General features: G+C 41.1%; 1 long non-coding RNA gene across 1 annotated transcript; it reads right to left on the reverse strand.

The window, feature by feature from the left end:
* Window positions 1–17824: 17824 nt before the first annotated feature.
* On the reverse strand, window positions 17825–22215 carry LOC124276365. The gene is made up of 3 exons (XR_006898529.1): window positions 22086–22215; window positions 20548–20752; window positions 17825–19492 (listed from the first exon to the last, which is right to left on the reverse strand). It is a non-coding gene; the product is annotated as an uncharacterized LOC124276365 (long non-coding RNA).
* Window positions 22216–23651: the final 1436 nt, after the last annotated feature.

A 23651-nucleotide genomic window follows, 5' to 3' on the forward strand; every position in this document is an offset into this window, starting at 1 on the left:
ATGACACGTGCTTGATTATCGTCAAACATGGGTAACAGTGATCATATCACGAATTTTAGTAGCACTCTTTCTTATAATTTGAAGTGTCATTGTGTCGAGGATGAGCCCTTTCTAAGGTGATTTGTTATATTATAGAATAAGTGTATTTACCTTTTCAGGTTTAGATCTCATCTAAGCAGTTCTATGCTCTTTAATAACTGATAAGGTGAAATATCTGGCCCAATGCGCATTGAAACATACACCGTGGTCTGTGTTAACGAGTGCGGTGTCTGATCAACAGGGAGTGTAATATAGTTAATGCTGTCAAATCTTTTGTGACATTTCAGTATAAAGTTAGTTCCTGTGGACCTTTCTGTAAGTGTATTTTGGCATTATAGCAGTGAAATCATGTCTGCACCAAGGCGACGGAAGTGAGTGTTGTTTAAGGCCGCAATCAGCCATAATACAACAGTTACTACATAATACAACAGTTATTACATAATACAACAGTTACTACATAATACAACAGTTACTACATAACAGCGGCCTGTAGACGTGCCACGCCATTGGAGTACAACGACACGCAGCGAACCAATCAACAAGTCTGGCCACGAAATGTTCTTTCCAGTCGGCTTTTTACCTTAATCATGAGATACTGGTGACCTGTTTTTTGATTTAATCATATTTTATTCAGACTGAAATGGATTGGTTATCAAACTTACGTCTCCCGCTCCATGGTACTTACTAAAACATGTGCAGTAAATCATAATTATAAAGGGTGGTGGGGTAGCCAAGTGGTTAAAGCGTTAGCTCGTGACCCTGAAGACCCGGGTTATATTCCCCACATGAATGCAATGTTTGAAACCCAATTTTGCTGGTGTCCCCCGCCGTGATATTGCTGGAATATTGCTAAAAGCGGCGAAAACTCAATCACTCACTCATAATTATAACCTATTCTTCCTCAAGAACAGTTACACTGAACCTGACGTCTGTGAAATAGACCCCATAACCAGTGAGAATCAAACCCGCTACGGGAGAAACACCAACTGCTGTACTACCTAACGAGCTACCCAGAAACATATAGATCGCATGAGTATTTGTCTTCAAATACACGATTGACGTTATCGGCCTCGACGACCATCTTCACATCATGCAGGTGAGAGTCAGTAGGACCTCGTTACAACTTTGAGCTGACAATATTTGTGTATCTCACTCGAGGCACTTGTGATATTTATAGCCAGACAGGTGACAAGCACGGGCCCTGAAGCATGACCTGTTTTACTGTTGTTGACCAGAATAGTAAATCAGCATTGTTCTCATATCGAGGCTCTGAAATGCAGTCTGGCTTTGTTTACAATGGGCAATTTCCGACACGCTTGGATGAATTCTCATATTGAAAGCAAACACGTATCAGGGAAGAGAAGGTTAATACGTGCTTGGTAAGCCGAATCAAGCGAGACAGTCCTTCCTAGATGAATGTGGAATGAATACGAACTACTTTATTTGTATGTGTCAAATATTTGCTGGAGGAATGCATGTTAACCATATTATATTGAATACACGGAGTTTTTGTACACAGTAGTCAGTGGAACCCTGGTGTGAATATTTGCGTGTCATTTGGAACATGTTTTTTTTCTCCAAATAATCATTATCAAATAAATGAGATCTCTTGCTGGGAATGTGACAGTTTAACAAGCCAATATGAACAACATGTGTAATTGAATTTTGTATCACTGATTCTGTAACACCTGTGATTTATTACAGATGTAATTCAGACTTTTACTATTATATTATACAGGCAGTTAAATAAATCTTATCATCTTATGCTTGAAAAATATCCAAGATCAATGGTACTTGTGTTGCCCTTCTGTTTTTCTTCTTCTGAAAATGATCCTTAAACGGCGACACCTTGACTGAGCATGCGCAGAACTGACGTACGAGGACTTGTCAGTGTCGTTTCTACCTGTCAGGGCGGGCAATCATTGTTACCTGTGATCTCTGTGACAGGTATTTAGTTTCTTTGACGCGTCATAGGTCACTGGCGCTATTTACATCCCCAAATCGAGCTTTGCATCTGCCCCGGGCCGTTGAACAAAAGTTACCTGCCCTTGGTGGCGGTTTGTTCACCATCATCAGGGCACACTGGGTAGACTATGACCGACAACAGAGAGTACCACACTGGTTGTTTGTTTGTGTGTTAGTAGGAACATGTTTTTGTTTATTAGTTTTTCATACAAATTATGTATTCAATAAACAAATAGAAGAAATCCTTATATCCTTGGGATGGTTTTGGACAAATCCCAACTTCTGCATGTTACAACAAATAAAAGCTCATGTGGTTGGTTAACTGGACATGGTATACGGTAACAGGCAATATTTATTTGTTTGTTTGTTGTTTAACACCGCATTCAGCAATATTCCAGCCGTATGTCTGTAGATAATCGAGTCTCATCTAGACACTCAAGTGATCAACAGCATGAACATCTATATACGATGACATGACAGCCTGACCAGCCGATCTCGTTAGTCGTCTCTTCTGACAGACATTGGTTGCTAAAGAATAATCCTAACCTGACAATATTTCCGGATTCATGAGGCGATGGGGGAGTGAGAATTAAACAATGTGCTTCTTGCAATAACGAATTTGACATCCAAAGATATTACCTGTTAAGTGAATACCTTCTAAATACCATTCGAAGACGTCATGGTATACGTTATTTCTTGACTTGAGTATTGTTATTGTCACCCCTGGGCCAGGTTGCGCATTTCTTTCCCGAGACTCGTGCTAGTAGGTGTTGTTAGTACAGTTGAATAATATATACCATAAACTAATAGACCTCAAAAGGGTGTATCTTACGTCAGATTGCCGCAACGTAAAACACAACTTTGCAGATTCTGATACCTTTCGGTATGGACTTACCGAAACAAATAATCAAAAATGCAAATTCAACTTATAAAGTTGAAAAATAACGCGATGAAACAAACCGCGCGAAATCGGAGTTCAAACGATTCACTAATTTTCCCCCAACGCTTGGGGGAAAAGAGGTTTCAACAGCTTGGCTGCGCTCAAAGCACATGCGCAGTGAAATAGGTTCGCGCAGCTTGGAAGCGGGTGGTCCGGTGAATACTCGGTGAAGGCTTTGGTGTGAGCTATTTTTCTAATGTTTTGCTGATATTTCAAAGGCGCGAGCTTTTTATATGTTATGACAGTAGATTACCGATTTAACTGTTTATATAATTTCATTTGTCTATTTCACCACACGTTCTTCTTACCGAGTCACTTTCTCAGTTCGATACTTAAAAGCAATGTTATTATTTAGCGTTGACAGAATTTCTAATTTGATATAGATATGTCGTTGTCACAGACAAATCTCAATGTCTGTTTTATTGACACCTATGTGTCTGCCTGCCTGTCTGCTAATGACAATATTCAATACACAACTTCGATCACTGACCACATGCAATTTGAACTTAACACCTATCAGGCTATTCACCATGAACAAAACTCATTGATTTATGGCCCGAGCTCGGTTTCTGTCACATTATGTAATTACACAGACAGGCAGGTGTGATACTTGTACACATGACATGTTATGATGTCTGTTGATTGCAAAATGTTATACACAAAAAAATGAGCAAGTATTTACAAAACCCAACATCTCTATATATACACACACAATGAGCCGTGAGGCATCTGCAAATGAACCAGCCGTTACACTTGAGTGCACACCCACCCGCTCTGACTGGGTTCGGTATCCCGGCTACTTCGTTTCTAGGGAAGTAAACCCAAGTACAAAATATTGCACTTTTGATTTGCGATTGTACGTTTATAATTTTGTTTATATGTTTTTTCATAATCAGCAATGTATATTATATGTCATGAATAAGTGATAATTGTGTTTTAATTATGTTTAACTTTTTTGGTTGCATGTTACCTTTAAGCAATATATATATTCACTCACTCACGACTCGTCAGAGTATGATTCTAGGATATGGCAACAAAGACCACACTGTTTAAGCATTCCTTAATCATAGAATGAATCAGGGAATGTGATCTTTACTGAGAATAAACGGTCTACTGACGGAGAACGTCCTAGCCTCAGAGGCTCAGCCCTATCATCACACCAGGCACATAACTGCCGAGGGATTGATATCACAGCCTTACACTAGAGTAAACTTGATTGATCAGAGTAGACTCACTGTGGAGACTTCACATGCCCTCTGTATTCACAAGATTTACGTTTCAATGCCAGCTAACCATACGCAAGACGTGAAAAGATCCGCACAGCGCTCCGCTACGCAGTGTCGTATTTCGCCGTTAAACACGCGACTTGCTTGTAGCATCCAGATCAAGTGATCTCATTCAGCTGTGCCAACACGGGTCACGTGGCTTTCCCAAGCCCCGTGTGTCTTTTGGCAAGCACCGGCAAGGTCAAAATTAAATTTGCGTTTCCTGAATTCCCCTTGTGATGATGAGCTATTTTGAGATTTAATCCTGATCTTTGAAAACAGATCGACAGTCTAATTAACGATGTTCTTCTGTGAAGCGCAATTGGCTGTTCCTGAAGAATCTTCGCGTGTTTCCCAGAGGACTTTCCTGAATAACTCGATATAATGCCCTTAGTTAGCTGTTTACCTGCTATTGTTAACAATATCCTTGACGCATTCTATTGTTACCCAAAGGATCGTAACTCAATGGGAGTCAGACCTGAAAGGAAAGCTCACAGAACTGAGATTCTTTAAACATGTGCATGATAAAAAGACCATTACAATACAATAGCCAGGTGACTACCCAGAACTAATCAAATAGCTTTGATACATAAATATTAATAAATCATTCTTCCTCCCCCAGGAGTGATAGCGGGATAACGCTAACCCATGACGCCGACATTATGGCGAGCAATGGAATACTCGTATCAATGATTAACGTTGGAATAGGTCTGACCTTCACGTATACTGTTTACACGTACACTGATACACTAGAAGGTCACGTGTTACAAGATAGTCGGGATCACAAGGGGCTCTAGCTTTACACCGCCAGGACTACTTATTCCAGTATATCAGGTTTCATGGGCGACACTCCTTCTTCGCCATGTTGCGTAATGAGAACAGTCTGTCTGTTCAGACTGACACTGGCATGATCGCGACTGTGAGGAGTACCGCGCATGGCCAGTTCATTAGGCATTGATCTATATTGTTAACTGTGGTGGTCGGGAAACAGGCCTAAGAGATTGACAAATATTGGGCGATGAGAATCTCTCTGTAGTTTATTGATTTAACTTAGCGTCCAAATGTGATGAGAATGGAGATATCAACTTTCCCCTCTCCACCGCTTGACGTCATGATCGTGACAGATGATGTGAAGTTATCGATTGGTATCGCCTTACAGTCGTGTAACAGTCCTGCCGTCCTCGTGGAGGTGTTTAAAAAAGACATTACACTCCGAGTAAAAATCTCTTCTCATGATTGAATTAAAATAAACTAAGTATCTTCTAGTTATCATATTTCAAGTATCAAAGGGAGTGATTAAGAATGCCTGCAAGGTTGATTAAATGTGTTGCAATTTTCTTTGAAGAATGGCTTCTTTTTAACGCTGTAATCCTGGGAGGGATGTTTAGCTGGCCTCCGTCACGACGCAAAACCTCAACGTCACTGAGAATCGCGCGGAGAAGGCGGTGGTAGGAACACTTCAATCAGAGAGCTCTAATGGGACCTTCATTACTTCGGAACACGTCGCTAATATTAACAGCCTGCCGTAATGGTCCGAGGTGTTCCGAACGGGTTCGCTTGTCGTCTGAAGATCAAAGACAAAGACGTTCGATGTTACATGGTGAAGGGACAATACCCTATATGCAATTTGCGCTCGCAAACATCAATGACTCATTTCGCTCGTACCAATGTCGCCTCACATCAAACGGTTTTATTTATTAGATTTTTTCTCATTGCAGTTGAATCATAATGATAACGGATCTTTAATGCGAATTACATTAGAAATCGTCTTAGTCATGACACGTGCCCGAGAGGCTAGAGTATGAACATGACGGGTTATGCACTCACGACCTGCAAACACAAGAGACGCTCTGTAAATCGATTAAGGTGAATATTTTGCTCAATCTTGTAATGTTTAATTCATAAACCACAAATAAAAAACGTTCATCTGGTAACAACCGTTATTCCCTTGTGGAGCTTAACGATTTATTTTCTAGTATTCTTCAGTGAGATCAACCTTGGACATGACAATGTCGCGTTGTATCTGCAAGACCTTCGGCGTATAATTACATGTAAATCGTTCGTTGTAGTTACAGCAAAATGTCAACGCTCTGAGATTGGTTACCTATTACTATTAATTCTCAGTAATGCGGACATCGTGAATCCAGAAACCCCATCTTCCCGACAATTACGGCTTTCAGTGGTGAAACACATTCAAAGCCGTAATCGTCGGGAGATGGGAAACACATTCAAAGCCGTAATCGTCGGGAGATGGGAAACACATTCAAAGCCGTAATCGTCGGGAGATGGGAAACACATTCAAAGTATCATTATGCGTGCCCGTGAATATCAGAGCTAGCAATGGTCCCCAGTAACCCATGTTTGTCGTAACAGGCTACCCATGAAGATCAGGGTTAGAATTGGTCTTCAGTAACCCATGTTTGTCGTAACAGGCTACCCATGAAGATAAGGGTTAGCATTGGTCTTCAGTAACCCATGTTTGTCGTAACAGGCTACCCATGAAGATAAGGGTTAGAATTGGTCTTCAGTAACCCATGTTTGTCGTAATGTTTCGACTAACGGGATCGGGTGCTCAGGCTGGCTGACTTGGTTGACACATGCGTAACCCAATTGCGTAGATCGATGCTCATGATGTTGATCACTGGATTGTCTGGTTCAGGCTCGATTATTTACAGACCGCCGCCATATAGCTGGAATATTGCTGAGTGCAGCGTTAAACAACAACATAACATAAATAACATCATCATGCGTCTCCGTGAACATGCGGGTAAGCATTAGTCCACAGTAACCCATGCTTGTAATAACAGGCGACTAATGGGATGGCAGTCAGCGTATCCCAATAGTGCAGATCCATGCTCATGATATCAATCATCTGTCTTGTCCGGACTACATTCTTCTCAGACCGTCCTCACATAGCTGGAATATTGCTGAGGATTAAACAACAAATAAACCAAAGACTTGGTTGACACATGCATAGATCGATACACATGCTGTTGATCACTGCATTGTGAGGTCCAGACTCGATTATTTACAGACCGTCGTCATATAGCTGGAATATTGCTGAGGATTAAACAACAAATAAACCATTTTTCTTTCCCATGAATCGGCATTGCAGACTTAGTTCTGGACAAGCATCTAGATATCCCGTTTCTCACAGACACGTGGTTGAAACAACTTGGAGATGAAAGTAAACTTGCTGAACTGAAACCCCAAGGGTATGACATTGTTCACGTCCCGAGGGAAAGTCGTAGTGGTGGTGGAATAGCTGCCATCTATAGAAGTAACATGTGTATTGAATTTTTTAAACCCCTCAATGAGTTCATATCTTTTGAATCATTGAATCTAAAAATCAGTGATGGAAACAGATGTGTCCATGCTATATGTCTTTATCGACCTCCGCCTTCGAAAACAAATAAACTGTTAGCCTCAGACTTCCACAAGGATTTCTCAATTCTTCTGGGAACGTTGACACGATCTAACACAGTACTACTAGGTGACTTTAACATTCACTTCGAAATCGGAAAGCTGTCTGACTCAAAGAGAGTGAGAAGCTTATTGAAAGTTCACAGCTTTAATCAGATCATACAAGAACCCACTCAGAGATCAGGACACATCCTTGACTGGGTGGTTATTCCTGAAGATAGCTCATTGATTGAGCAGGCCACTGTTGAAGATATTTCGCCTATCATGACCATTTCGTCATCACAATGGTTTGGAATATGAACCGACCAGCTGTTCATCGCAGGACAATACTGTGCAGAAACCTGAAATCAATTAACACAGAAGATTTCAGAGATGATCTCAGACAAACAGATCTACTATGCAGGACCCTCGAGGATGTAAATGAGCTGGCGGAATCATACGTATCCACTCTAAGGACTCTCCTGGACAAGCACGCCCCCCTGACTAGGCGGGAAATCACAGTGACACCAGACTTCTTATGGTATGATGACAGTGTCAGAGATGCCAAGCGGAAGAAGAGAGCAGCAGAGCGGAAGTAGCGAAAGACTCGCCTTTAGATTCATCGGCAACTGTTCACTGATGCTCGTAATTCTTGTTCCAAAGCTCTTCGAAATGCAAAATCACACTTCTGTGTCACAAAACTCTCTACTAAAGTAAACAACCCATCATTTTGTCACAAGCTTATGAAGGAGTTACTTGGTCAGATAAATGAACCTAAGTTACCATCGGGCAAGAGTGACACAGACCTAGCAAAATCATTCTCTGACTACTTTCTTGGCAAAGTAGACAAAATGAGAGCCAACATTGACAAGGATGTGACTGGCATGCGTCTACAAGCACCTCAGCTTCAGAGACATCTTGTTACCCCTTAACATGTTTGGCTCCCTTCACACAGAAGGAGATCCTGGACATCATCAATGACATCATGTACACTGGATCCAGTTCCAACTAGGATTCTTGTGAATTACCTGGATATTCTATTACCTGTCATCACTATGCTTGTCAACATCAGTTTAAAAACAGGCATCTTCCCTGATGTCTTCACAGCTGAAGTCGTCAGACCTTCACTCAAAGAGCCCACTCTGGACTGTAATGCTTTAAACAACTACAGGCCAGTGTCGAACTTGTCGTTCTTATCCAAAATTTTGGAACGAGCCGTAGACATTAGACTCAGGGCATTTCTCTCATCAAATGATCTCCTAGGGAAATATCAGTCAGCCTATCGCCCAATGCATAGCACGGAAACAGCCCTCGTAAGGATTGTAAATGACCTAAGGTGCTCTGTCGACTCTGGCAATGTTTCATCGCTGATCTTACTTGATCTATCAGCTGCGTTTGACACTGTGAATCATGACAAACTCATCAGTCGATTCCATGACCAGCTCCACATTGCCGAGACACCACTGTCATGGATCACATTCTATCTTCACAACAGGACACAAGCAGTCATCATAAATGATGAAGTCTCTGACAGTGTCAGTTTGGACTGTGGAGTCCCTCAAGGGTCAGTCCTTGGCCCTGTGTTGTTTGTGTTATACACAAACAGTCTTGGGCACATCATAGATCAACACGGATTGAATCACCATACCTATGCTGATGACACACAATTGATGGACAGTTTCAAAACCCAACATCTATTGAATTCCCTTACCCGTACAACCCTCTGCACGCAACATGTATAGGCATGGATGTCAAACAATGATTTAAAGCTGAATGACGAAAAGACTGAGGCCATACTCATTGGCACAAAACAGCGTCTTCGCAAACTGGATTGCAATGAAATAACTGTTGTTGACTCTAACATTAAGGTTTCCGCTAGTGTGAAGAGTCTTGGTGTATTTATTGACTCCTGTCTCACTATGGATGCACATGTGGACTACCTTTGCAAAACTTGCTACTTCCACTTACGTGCTATTGGGAACATTCGCTATCTCCTAACAACTGATGCTACCAGAACCCTGATTCAGGCCTTAATCAAGTCTAGACTAGATTATTGTAACAGTCTCCGCTATGGCATCAACCACGAGCTCCTTACACGCCTTCACAAAATCCAAAATACTGCAGCAAGAATTGTCACCAGGACGTCCAAACGGTCACACATCACCCCAGTTCTGAAAGACCTTCACTGGTTGCCCGTAGAGGCAAGGATCCATTTCAAAGCATTATGTCTTGCTTATAGATGTCAGCATGACCTAGCTCCAGCATATCTCAGTGAACTAATCTTAGATCACAAGCCTCCCTGAAACCTCCGGTCACACCACCAACATCTCTTGTCTGTTCCAAGAACTAACCTGAAACTCTTTGGTGAAAAGGCTTTCAGTGGATCAGCCCCAATACTTTGGAACACTCTCCCTCCTGCCATAAAGAATTCACCAAGTATTGTCTTTTTTAAGTCCCAGTTAAAACCCACCTCTTTGCTAAATATTACTCTTGAGTGATCTCTTCCAGTCCTGTTGAGACGTTTTTTACTGTTTGTACAGTATATCAGCACTGGAGTCTGACACTTCCACAAGCGCTTTGAGCATGCAACCTGGATGGACTATAGCGCTATACAAATACCCATATATATCCATAATCGTTAATCGGGAAATGTATTACTCTCTACGAAAACAGTCGGTACGAATTAGCGAGATACACTGTAAAATACATTTAAGTGTTTTACATTTAATGTTTTAGATACTTTTTCTTCAATTTTATGTCAGAGGTAAAAAATGTGGCTGCATATATAAATTGTGTATTTACAGACCCGAACCAGGGTTTCATTGTGACAAGCGAAGGCTTCACCCTCTGCCTAACTCACGACGTCACACACACGGAGCACCACGACACACTGATGTATTTTCTTATATTATTTCGGGGCATTTTGACACATACAGCCGACTTTCTCCAGACATCATGTGCCAGGCAACGTGCTCATCATTGATCTGATTGTCTTCAGCTGCCTGTTGGGACATAATGTATTACTGAACTAGGGCAGGCACTTTGGGTGGTCATCTCATGTACAGAACATGTATTTACATCAAATTGTTTGTAGCTAGAAAACAAGTGTTTAACCACGCTGTGCACTTTTCTCGGTGTCCATTCATCATCGCAAGGATGCGACTTCTTCTCTTTACTCTTTTTTGTTTCTTTTTACTCTATTTTGTTGGAAACGTACATTTGCATCAGCTCTGATATGAACGGTAAATCGGCGTATTCTGAATAAAAGAAATACGAGCTCTTTCCACTGCAAGTAATGTCTAAACGGCAGACAAAGACATATATGATTTCTTATATGAGTTTCGTAAAATAAGTGTGCCACACATACCAATGTAATAAGGTCTTTATAATCCTTTTGAGTTTTGAAATGCACTGATCACGGATGTCGTCTCAGAAAACCATATTCAATGATATCAACACTTTTCAGCTGAGTCGTGTGACGTCATTCCAACCATCCGTCACACAAGATTCGTATGATGTCAGCAAAACCGTTTGGATTTTTAGGACCTCGGTTATTTCTGGCCCAATGGGTAATAAATTGTGATATAATATGGTTCCATATTCTGTGACGTCGTTCCAAGAATCCATTACAAAGCTGAAGATATTATTTTAAACCTACATACAACGGGGGCGGTGGGGTAGCCTAGTGGTTAAAGCGTTCGCTCGTCACGCCGAAGACCCGGGTTCGATTCCTCACATGGGCACAATGTGTGAAGCCCATTTCTGGTGTCCCCCCGCCTTGATATTGCTGGAATATTGCTAAAAGCGGCGTAAAACTAAACTCAGTCAGTCAGTCAGACACGTGTTAACGTGCAAAATGGCGCAGTTATGCAATAGCACTGTTGGTCTGTCTGAACCGGGTTAGAATTGATCTTCAGTAATCTATGCTTGTCGTTAGGGGCGACTAGGATCGGGTGGTCAGGCTCGCTGACTTGGTTGACACATGCATAGATCGATACACATGCTGTTGATCACTGGATTGTGAGGTCCAGACTCGATTATTTACAGACCGCCGCCATATACGTGGAATATTGATGAGTGCGGCGTAAAACAACAAACCAACCATCCAACTGCGCCGACGTTTAGGCACTCACAAGTAACGTTGTAGACTTCCTGATAGAATCCTGATAAATGGTATCATAGACGTTGCTTGTACAAAATTAAAATAGAAGTAAATACGTTATTCAAATGTAGGCATTTTATTATCGTATCGTTGCCAATTCAGAGAAAAGCGAGAAATTCAACATTCATGAAATCAATGTGACTCCATCATCTGTGACAACAGGATGCCTAGAAGCGTTGTTAATGTCACATGGAAAAACACAGAAGTATATACACAGGAGCATGTTTTAAAACGCGAGTGTTTGGGGAAGTATCATGCTTGGCAAGAGGTACTTCTACCAACCCACACATAACACAAGACCTGAGTGAATAAACGACGACTTTATTACACAGTCACCGAATGAATACATAATCAGTCAATAATACCACCTTACAATCATTAATAGGAGAACATAAATATATATATATATATATATATATCAACAACAGCAATGCTACAAAAGAATTACAAAAATACATTAGTCACGTTAAATATTAAGGTATACAAACTCATACAGCAGTTTATGTATCATTGAATAGAGCACACCCGACACACTCTAATAAGTTACCCGAGTGGCCAGTCACACAAGATATACAGTATACAACGACATATTCAAAGTTCATATTAGCTTTGTGCTAATCGGTATTGAAGTAAACTGTCATAAACAGTAACACAGAATATCTCAGAAATGCATGAAAGAATACCACGTTCCACATAAACCTGAAGGTATTGCCAAGGGTAACACATAGTAAAGATATGTACAGTAGATTAAAGTAAACATAGCATAGCAATGGTAAAGGTTTATCCAAGTAGAAAATAATAAAGTTATATACCTGAGTGAATAAACGTGTGTTTATTAGACAGCCACAGAGTGATTTGTGACCGTCGTGACGTCGTCCGTAATATATAGTTATTCTAGCTACCACAGGTAATCGCATTTTCTGATGAAACTTACGATAACGTTGTTATTGTGAACTTGAGATTATATCATTTAGTTTGACGGAAGCATTGATGCTAAATGTGAGCATGCCCACAATGTGTATATGTCACGCGCCGTGATTTGACCAACGTGGAATACAAACAGCCGTAAAGACACATAATTGTATTGTGCCTTGGTTGTGTCTTGGATTATGTCCGATGCTCGTTATCAATGTGACCCTTGGCAGGTTTATGATTGTGAAACATGATCAGTTAGTCTCTAATATTTCCGATTTCCAACAACAACAATGTCATAAAACACGTGCAAAACTTTGTCCATGTTCTCCATGTTAATACAGGTAACACTTGTAAATGGGAGAAGTCGTGATCTGCATGTGTGTGGAATATACGCTCGTTTAAAACAAGTTGTACTTGGTACTGCACGTGGCCACTTCCGTTGTACCCGTGAAGAACCTGGTTAGAACTGATCTTCAGTAACCCATGCTTGTCGTAAGAGGCGACTAACAGGACGGGTGGTGATGCTCGCTGACTTGGTTGACATACTAGTATGTTATCGTATCCCAAGAGCGTTGATCGATGCTCATGAGGTTGATCACTGGATTGTCTGGTCCAGACTCGAATATATACAGACCACCGCCATATAGCTGGAATATTGCTGAGTGCGGCGTTAAACAACAATCTATCAATCACTTCTGTTGTTTACACTTATCTATTATCTAGAATGATCTGTTCCATTGTAAAAACAAAGCACATACATCACATTTCTCAAAACTAAACTCAAAATTGAAGCTGGTAGATATGCAAAACCTGCACTAGAACAACGTCTCTGTGAAATGTGTTATAGTATGACCAGAAATTATTGAGAATTTTAGGAATATGTTTAATTGGATTTCTAGTATAAACAACCTTGACCAGCTATCAAGTGCTTGGTTTCATTCAAGAGAGACAACTCCGTTAGTCCTTTTTCATTTTTTTGTGAAGAGTTATCCTCCTTTGTTTACTTGCTAGCAGACGACATTTTCAGTGATCCTCAGTATGGATGATTTAGAGAAGAGGAAGTTGATATTAGAGTATTATAACAAGAACATCAGATCAGCTAAAGTGATTTCAAGTAGAACAGGCATCCCTTTGTCCACTGTTTATCGTGTTTTGAAAAATATTGCAAATGGATATGGCATTGAGCAACAGGGAGGCGCAGGTAGGCCCAGAAAATTGAGTGTCGGTGACAGGAGGCGGCTTGGTATTCTTGTTTCTAAAAACGAACGAAGGAGTTTAGAAAACTTAAGGCTGGATGTGATTGAACTGTGTCTGTCTGTAAGGAGACAATTAGAACTGAGCTGTATGCGATGGGTTGGCAGAAAAGTCGAGGAATTCCATATCATCGATCATGAAACCTGAACAAAAGGAGCGAAGGTTGAACTGGTGCTTACAGCACAGAAATTGTAACTTGGACAATGTGATTTTCTCAGATGAAAGTTCTGTGTGGCTGTTTCCTAATACACTGAAATTCTGGACCAAACAAACTGAAAAACCTTTGTATCAGCGCCCAAGTACAGTCCGAAATTTAACGTGTGGGGTGGCATACCTGTGTTAGGGGCAACGCCCCTCTGTGTATTTGAAGGGAATATGAACAGTGAGCGGTACACAGCTATTCTCGAGGGATATTTACTTCCATCTGCTCACATGATCTATGGAAATGTTTGGATTTTCCAGCAGGACAACGACCCAAAACATCGTTCAAAGCATTCACAGGCCTGGTTGCGGACCTAAAATATGACATTATTAGATTGGCCAAGCTATAGCCCTGACCTAAATCCAATAGAAATTTTTGGGGGACTTATGCAGGAAAGTGTCAATAAGAAAATTCTGACAAATATTGCTGAAAATGAAAGAAGAGGTGGTCCGATATTGGGACAGCATGGACCACGACTTTCTAACTTCTTTGATCAGTAGTATGCCCCGCCGCATTGAAGCCTGCATTGCTGCCCATGGTGACTTGACAAAATACTAACTGTTCACCTGTCTTTGAATCTGGAGTTATGTTCTGCTAATATTCACATTTAATACGCGAGTAATGAGTAAAAATATAAAACATTGTACAATCTTTAAATTCTCCATAATTTCTGGTTGTACTGTATGTCTCAGATGTGCAACACCATGTAATATCCTGTACAAAGTATAGCAAAGAAAGAGAATCACTTCTACAAACAATCCTTAATCACGATCAAGAATTTGCTACACTCTGTAAACATGAACAATTCTTAACAATTTTCACAAACAAACGAATTCTGTGTATTACCATATTTACATATGATTTGTGCAATAGTTATAATGCTCATCATTAGTATGTGAAATGTATCTGTACCTACTGTGTTTATATTTGTAGTTATGGAATATTGCCATGTTCTTTCATGGAATGCTATGCAATAAATATCTTATCTTATCTATCTTATCTTACACTGCACCGTGTAGACTGAGGCAAAGTCTTTGAAATTACATCTTTAAAAAAGGCGACTCTCCGTGGAGCAGATTCAGAACCAATAGGAAGTCTAGACTTGCCTCTTTTACGACTTTAGCATCACTGTCAGGGCTTAGCAGAGGGGAACATAATATGGTTCAAGGACTGCGAGACAGACTAGGACTTTAGCATCACAGTCAGGGCTGAGCAGAGGGGAAAATAATATGGTTCAAGGACTGTAAGAACCCACGTACATGTTAACGATGTAATTACTTGTGGTATGTGATGCCTTTCATTCTGTAGTACCTTTGTGTCGCGTTATCATTTCATGCTAATCAATATCAATGTGAATAATTGATGTAGTAATTAATTATTATAGACATATTTTATATCTATATTTGAGCGTTGGGAATGTCGCACGTGTTAAGGTTAGATTGTTAAAAGATTTAACTCAGCTGTTCGTGGTAAGCACGTGTGTAGATCTGTCCAAGATAAATCTGATATATGTTCACCATGGACCGGGATTCGGTCGGGAAGGCAAGTTGTTAGAGCGTTGGCTCGTCCCGACTAAGACCCGGGTTTGACTGCAGACATGGGTACTCCGTGTGATGCTATTTTCAGATGCTCCCCTTGTTGTTATATAGCCGAGGTATTGTTCAAAGCGCCGTAAAACTGCAGTAACTCACTCACTACAGGTGGATCCGGGTCGTCATTATGTCAGCTTCAACTCTATTAACCTTGTGACCCCCCTGAACGCTTCACGCCCAGCTCCCCTTGGGAGTCTCGCCACCCAGGGAGAATGCAGAGTCTGTGGGACTTCTTGTGTATTGTCCTACTCGGACAGGAGGGCATGGTTACCTGACCGCTCAATTCAGGCGCAGACAATTCTGGGGCAGATTTTGCTGTTTAATGAGAGTTCACTATTTTGAATGACTGACCCACAGATACGTCCATAGGCGGATCCAGAGGGGGGTGCGGGAGTGCGCACCCCCCTCTTTGTGCTGTAAATTTGTTAAATGACCATTGAAACTCGGATGTAAATGAAGTGTGCACCCCTCCTTTTCTCAATAGTCTTACATTCCAACGCAACAAGCTGGTAAGTCCTAGCCGTCGCAACTAAGAAAAATCGTTCAAATAAACCCGAATTCAACAATGAAAACGTCACTCTTAAGAAAAACGAGATTTGTTATTTAATCACTTGGTGCACCGTTGGGTCAAGACCATTTGGTGATGTATAAGAGCCGCATTAGTAAGACCTTCATCCGAGTTGGCTCATTGAACTCGGTCCGACGTCCGTGCCCTCACCTGTTTTCAAGTTCATGAACATTAACTGGCTAAAGGTCACGACCCCGTGCTAATGGTGCCTGTATCTCCCGACATATATCCTCGCATGTCGATCTACACACACAGACAGTGGTATGATATTAGTGTCATACTAGAGCGGCTTGTGAACATGTTCAGCCTGATAAGTGGCGTGTTGAAACCTGTCCTGTGTCTCGGCCTACCAGGGCATTGGGAATGTTTACATTCAATATGCCATTGTGTCGGTGGAGGGCCAGGGTATTTATAACACCTTCCATAGGAGGGCGATTAACAACACGACCTGGCTGATCTGAACTGATATCGCCAAGTATCTGATAGTGTAGATGGATCTACTGCTGTCTATGTTAATACCGTAGATCAATCAACACATACACACTTGGTTGTAGTCACGGATATTTAACCAACTGCGACCTTTCTGACTGGAGTAGCTATCATACCACTCGTTATTTATATCCTCTTTGGGAGACAACCATAGCATTTTCGAGGGAAGGGGGTGTTTTTGCGAATTATTTTTTTTAAGCTGAATTATTTGTTCTAACATATACTTTAAAAAGTTAATTAAAAAGAATAAACATAGTAAATACTAGTATTCTTTGGACGCAAGTAGAGGACATTTTCCCTTGCTATATTAGACTTATTTTTTAAAAATCAATTAAACAGGCGCTTGTTTATTTTTGACAAAACATCCCACTGCTCCCTGAAACTGAAAAAATTATACGTAGATACAGAGCGGATCTATGTCATTTGCATTCTTCACAGATAGTAAACTGTTTCGGTTCGGTTTAGACGAATTCAAACTTTTCGATCTTTCAAGTAGGGCAGGAAAGATAACTGTTGCAGTCAGCGAGAGTTCACCGTGACCTCGAGATCATTTGACGCCCAAACTAACGTGAAGGTCCCTGGTGTTTTCAATCCAGACGTGGTTATTTACCAGCCGTGAGATATGATTAGAGTATTTTGATAAAAAAATATACTTTTTTGACACACTCTCTCGTCCTAAATGACTCCTTCGGTTATTCTCTCAAACTAAATCAGTATATTCATTAGCTTAACTAGACGTAGTCACTAAAATGTTTAGATAAATGATATATTTCATCACACAATTCAGCACTGTTACTAGTGACAGCAGCAGCAGTAGTAGTACCAGCAGCCGCAGTGGTAGTAGCAGTAGCAGTAGCAGTAGCAGCAGCAGGCGACTTAGTTCCTGCAAGTCTTTGATAGGCCTATGCAGAAGTTGGAAGACATGGCACTTAGTTGAGCGCACTGTGATTATGCACTTTCCCCGCGTCTTCAAAACATACAATTAAAACCATACCTTAAAAACTGATAAATTAAGACAAATAACGCAGATATTTCGTAAAAAAGTTTACCGATTGTGAGCCCAGGAAGACAACAGTGTTAATCCAAACACACCGATAACACACACAAAGGAACGCAATTACCACTGCAGTCCGAAAAACTCACACCAAAAGTAGTATTGAACCAATCCGATAAACCATTCCCTTCCGCAAGAACCCGTGAAGATACCAGTTCGGCAAGGCGACTGACGCGACCGAGTGGTCAGGCTTGCTGATTGGTTGACGCATGTCATCGTATCCTAGTTTCGAAGATCGATGCTCATGATGTCATTCAGTGGATTATCTGTCAACATCCGATGGGATATCCCTGACTGTATCGTTAAACATTATTTACACACGACTGGGGCAGTCTCCTGCGCGACCGGAAGTTGCCGTGGAGAGCTGCGTCCCTCAGAAGTGCCAGAAACGCATGACTACAGGTTCACAACATAGATTACATGTCCAGGTTTGTCAGCACAATACTCGTTAGTTTGACCAATGTGATAACAACTAAGACCCGCACCACTTCGGGATTTCTTCCCAGATTAAGCTGCCCCTTTAAAAAGCTGCGTTAAACCAACTCAAGCACTCACGCATTAATAGCTGGGCGTGGTTATGAACATAACTTAATCTCACCCTCTTCCGAGCCCTTCAGGGCAGATAAGCGTAAAAAAGCCAAGGTTATTCTTAGCAAAGATCGAGCTGTATATGCTTCGGCTGTTTTCACAAAGAGCATTTGGTCTTTGTTGGAATCTCCCTAAAGGAGCTGCTAATAGCTTGACTTGTTCTTTCCATGCATGGCTGCTCCTGTCATTGCCACCTCCACAGCGATCACAATTCAACCGTGTCGGCTCACAGCAGATTATTTGTCCACAAAGGATAATTACCGAGAAAGCCAATATTAGATCAATGTGTCTGAGCTGTGGAATCGCCATTCAAACGTGTTATGAATATTTGATACCTGTAATGTATTTGTGTAATCGAAATCTTAGCTAGCATAACACAGAGACAATGTCGAAGGATCGAACACCTGATTGGAGGGCGGGCGAAATCATAAACCGTGTCGTTAACTTCTACCTGCTTGTTGACTTGTTGAAGGAGACCAATTGTCTTAATGACCTTGTGTGTACGAATCTGATATAATATTTCATATCCCACTGATGGCGTGAAGTCGTGGGATACCCTTTCACGACAAGAAATATGACATTTGTGTTCAAGAATAGCAATATTCCCTTGTAAATAACACCCTCAGCACATGAAAGAACGTCCTTGAAATTTTTTTTATAAGGATGTTTGATGTCAATTAACTTTTTATGTTTCAGTGCAACAGAGAATCATTTTAACGGGCGTGTCCAATACTTGTCGCGCCTCCATTGACACCGAAATCTTCACAGTCTTCTCCAATTGTCAGATTACCGGTAATTGACCGCCATCTTTGTTTCATTAGCAGGACTTCCGGTTCTAAAGCCAGGATCGATGGTTCTGAAGAGAGTTATGCCGTAATCCAGGGACATCGACCCCGACGTCTATGTGTACGACATCGTCCACAGGGCTGTGAATGTGTTTACTCTTCATTACGTTCAGTGACGTGAAGAAACGATCGATTTCCGCTGGAGGGCCCCACGTATTGGGGATTCCGATAGGGTTAGTGGGCGTCCGCTACCCACACCGCCGTGACTGTACCTTCAAGTGGGCGAAAGGATCATGTTAGATATGAATTAATGGTTCGTACTTGACATTTCAGCAACCGAGATCAAAAGAAGGGTGTGACTTGTGAAACTGGGAATTTAATTGATTTCTTTTTACATTGAAGTATTGACACGTTGTCTTCTCAAGGTGCAATATTAATTAAATGGAGACTAACATCGTACTTTCTAAGATCTGATTACAATTGTACCTGTACAAAAAATAATAAGTAATCCAAAGAACATTGTCCGAAATAATGATCATATTCATGGATGCATTGAGCGAAATATATTGTTACATAGATTGGTACTTATGTTAATGGATGTGAAAAGAAGTATAGCTTAAAGCAGGGACCGAAACACTATCACATATCAAGGTTGGTTGGTTTGTTGTTTAACATCACACTCAGCACTATTCCAGCTATATGGCGGCGATGTGTAAATAATCGAGACTGGACCAGACAATCCAGTGATCAAAATCATGAGCAACGATATACGCAATTGGGATACGATGACATGTGTCAACTAAGTCAGCGGGCCTGTCCACCCGATCCCGTTAGTCGCCTCTTACGACATGCATGGGTTACTTAAATCAATTTTAACCCAGATCTTCACGGGTTCATGACATGGAGCCATGTGGAATTTTCTCTATTTAACCTGCAATTACACAAGATGATATTCATTCATTACAATCATTTCTCCCCGGGGGAAAACAATCAACCTTATATCTTTATCCTTACTTCAGCAAGTATTTTCTGAATCTGGTGAACAGATCAAGATGGCACTTTATACGTAACAGAGATACCGATAAGACGCAGATGCACGTACTCTTTGGGGTCATCAACCCGCCATCGGATCCTCATTGCGTATATAGGTGCTCATGACGTCAATCACCGGATTTATTTTCTCTTGACTCGACCAGCGCCGTCGTATAACAGGAATATTGCCCAATGCCGCGTTAAACAACACGGAAAGCACGGCATATATCTAATGGGATGTAAACAGGCCTTTGGTGAACCCTGCCAAATGATCATGTCGTGTTCTGATAATCACCCTCTGAACGTGTTTCTCCAAACAGCTGGCATATTGCAGTCCTCCAGCCTCCTCTGACTGCAGCGCGCCGATGATGCCGGTAGCTGACGAGTGCCGTGTCACATTCTTTCTGGCCACAAGAGGACAGCGCTTCCACTGTAATCGTCTAGTTGTGCTTCATACATTTCCACACAGCGGCTTGTGGCATTGATTATCTGGCCCTGATCTGTAATTGAGACATCAGTCCGTTAGCGGCCGTCTGGTGCACGTCAGTAGAGTAGACGTAAGGGAATGTTCCAAGGATTTATATGTGTGTATGTATTTAAGTGTGTGTGTGTGTGTATGTGCGTGTGTACCATAATGGTTAGTCTGTCCCACAGCCCCTGAACCACATTACTTTCCCTTCTGCATAGCCCTCCCTGCAATGCTAAAGCCCTAAATGAAGCAAGCTCTAGATCCCCCCCCCTCCCCCCACCAGGTTCTGAATTTTCTATCTGACTGGGGCTCCTTTACAATTTAAATGGGTTTATTTGTTACTATGAAATTATATGTATTCAGAGACAAGGCGTTAATTTACATAACGGTCACAGAGTTGGTTAGACGCTTCATTATCAAATAGCAGTACACCTCCTCAATACATCTCCGGAGAGCGGAAGGTCGCAGGTTCGATCCCCGACCGCGTCATACCAAAAGACGTTAAAATATGGTACTTATTGGTCCCTGCCTGGCGCTCGGCATTAATCGGTACAACAAGGACTGGTCGGCTCGGAGTCAGAATAATGTGTCTGAGTGGGGTATTCATGCTTCACTGCGGCATGGTATCTCAGTGGGCTAGCACTATAAAACCAGCTTCAGTCTGGGCTAGTACAAGCAGCTGCACATACACATACACCCGCATGCACGTCGTCATATCAGCGAAATATTCTCAACCACGACGTTAAACCCAATTTCACCTCACCTCACCTCCTCAATACATCCACCTTGGAGTACAAAATCAAACACCAGTAAACCTTCTCAATACATCTTCATAGAAGTACAATATATAATACCAGTAAACCTCCCCAATGCATCTTCATAGAAGTACAATATATAATACCAGTAAATCTCCTCAATACATATTCATAGAAGTACAATATATAATATCAGTAAACCTCAACACATCTTCATAGAAGTACAATATATAATATCAGTAAACCACCTCAATACATCTTCATAGAAGTACAATATATAATACCAGTAAACCTCCCCAATACATCTTCATAAAAGTACAATATATAATACCAGTAAACCTCCTCAATACATCTTCATGGAAGTACAATATATAATACCAGTAAACCTCCTCAACACATCTTCATAGAAGTACAATATATAATACAAGTAAACCTCAACACATCTTCATAGAAGTACAATATATAATACAAGTAAACCTCCTCAACACATCTTCATAGAAGTACAATATATCCTCAGAAGGTCATCCACCTTGGAGTACAAAACCAAACAAATTCCCTTAACCAACATTGATTATGTATTTATATGTGTAAAGTCAATTGTCTTATTACCTGGAGAATAGTTTCTTTTATAATACCACCACGAGTCGATGCCACAATCCCACAGCGCCCGCCCCAGAGATTACTTATTCTTTCGGAAATTACCGCATTTCCTCCTGAACATGTTCGGGCTCCTATCATAGTGAATGCCTTTCCGACGCTGTTTGGAGCTGTGTGTCATCTTAGCCTAACTGCGCATGACGCTGCCATTGCGTGACGTCCTTGCTTTGATGTACACCGACATACATGTTTTACTGGATGCTACGAATCTGAACCTGTTTGCACAAAGAGACTTTATAATGCTGAACTAACTAAACTCGTTTTCTATTTTGTGGAAGCACTTTTGATGTGTGTTTTTATTGTAAAATATACCGTCAAATGTTTGTTTACTTTGATGAACCCCTCTGAATGATGGCCTTTATGACAGAGGATGACATGCCTGTGTAAGTTAAAACTGTCATGTTTGGTGTTGGTATCTTCGACATTTTCTAACTCATGTATACTTAATTCCCATTTCACGGTACCAGTGTTATTCCCAAACCAGCTGTGGAAATAGGATGCCTATTGTGTCGGCTTCTGGTAATGTTATCAATACACACAATACACTTTAGAAAATGGTCAAATGTAACATATGTTTTATTAGGGATTACACTTTCTCTGTCGAGTACTTTAAGGTGTTTTTCCCTTCTGTGATTCGAACCGTCACTCTTAGATTCAGGCACTTAATTCTGGTTGTTGCTTAGCAGTTGTTAATTTTTGTGTTGTACACAACCACATACTTATAACATAAACACACAGGAAGCTTTCTCGATGTTCTAGTGGAATAGGTGTAACGTGAGTGGCGTCCGTGTATGTTATATCATGTTATATATTAATGGGACAGAGATTGCATTAGGTATGTCTCACTACAACATAACCTTGAAATAGACAAGACTGGAGCACGCTAGTCCTGAAATTCTCCAGCATGTGAATTATGAAAAGGATTAACCCGTTATAGCAAATGTGAACCACATTTCAATTAATTATATTGTATTCATCTGAGATTACAACAGTTGTAATACATACAAAACGTCAGATCGAAAGAAACAACAAGTTTTAATGACTTCACCATATCTGAACTTCCGTGTTACCAACGAGGCCATTACAGTCCAGCGTACGTACTAGTACACGTAAGCATACTGACTCGATAAATGACAAGGTTTGATAAGAACCGTTTGGGGCTGGTAAGCTCAGTGTAGCCATGCATAACTATCTATAGTACATATGACGTAGCTTGTTACTGACTGACGTAGCTTGTGTTTCTAGGGTGCTTGTTTGTCTGGTGCTACATCACATTGACGACAAGATATTTGGGGGAATTAACTTGGCAGAGCTGACTACTCGGCCATCACCTTAAAAACAGAGAGAAGGCTGCTGAGTCCCTTGAAGTCTTTATTCGTAGCAGAGTCGGTAATTATATACTTATAGAGAGATTGCAAACAATAATAAATATACATGGTAGATACGGTAAATGACTAACAGTTAAATAAACCTTAGCAGCGTAACAGTGGTATTGTTATCCAGGCAAAGTTGGCCGAC

Source organism: Haliotis rubra, unplaced genomic scaffold, assembly GCF_003918875.1.
Source record: "Haliotis rubra isolate DU_JTF1 unplaced genomic scaffold, ASM391887v1 Scf105, whole genome shotgun sequence".
Classification (NCBI taxonomy): domain Eukaryota; kingdom Metazoa; phylum Mollusca; class Gastropoda; order Lepetellida; family Haliotidae; genus Haliotis; species Haliotis rubra.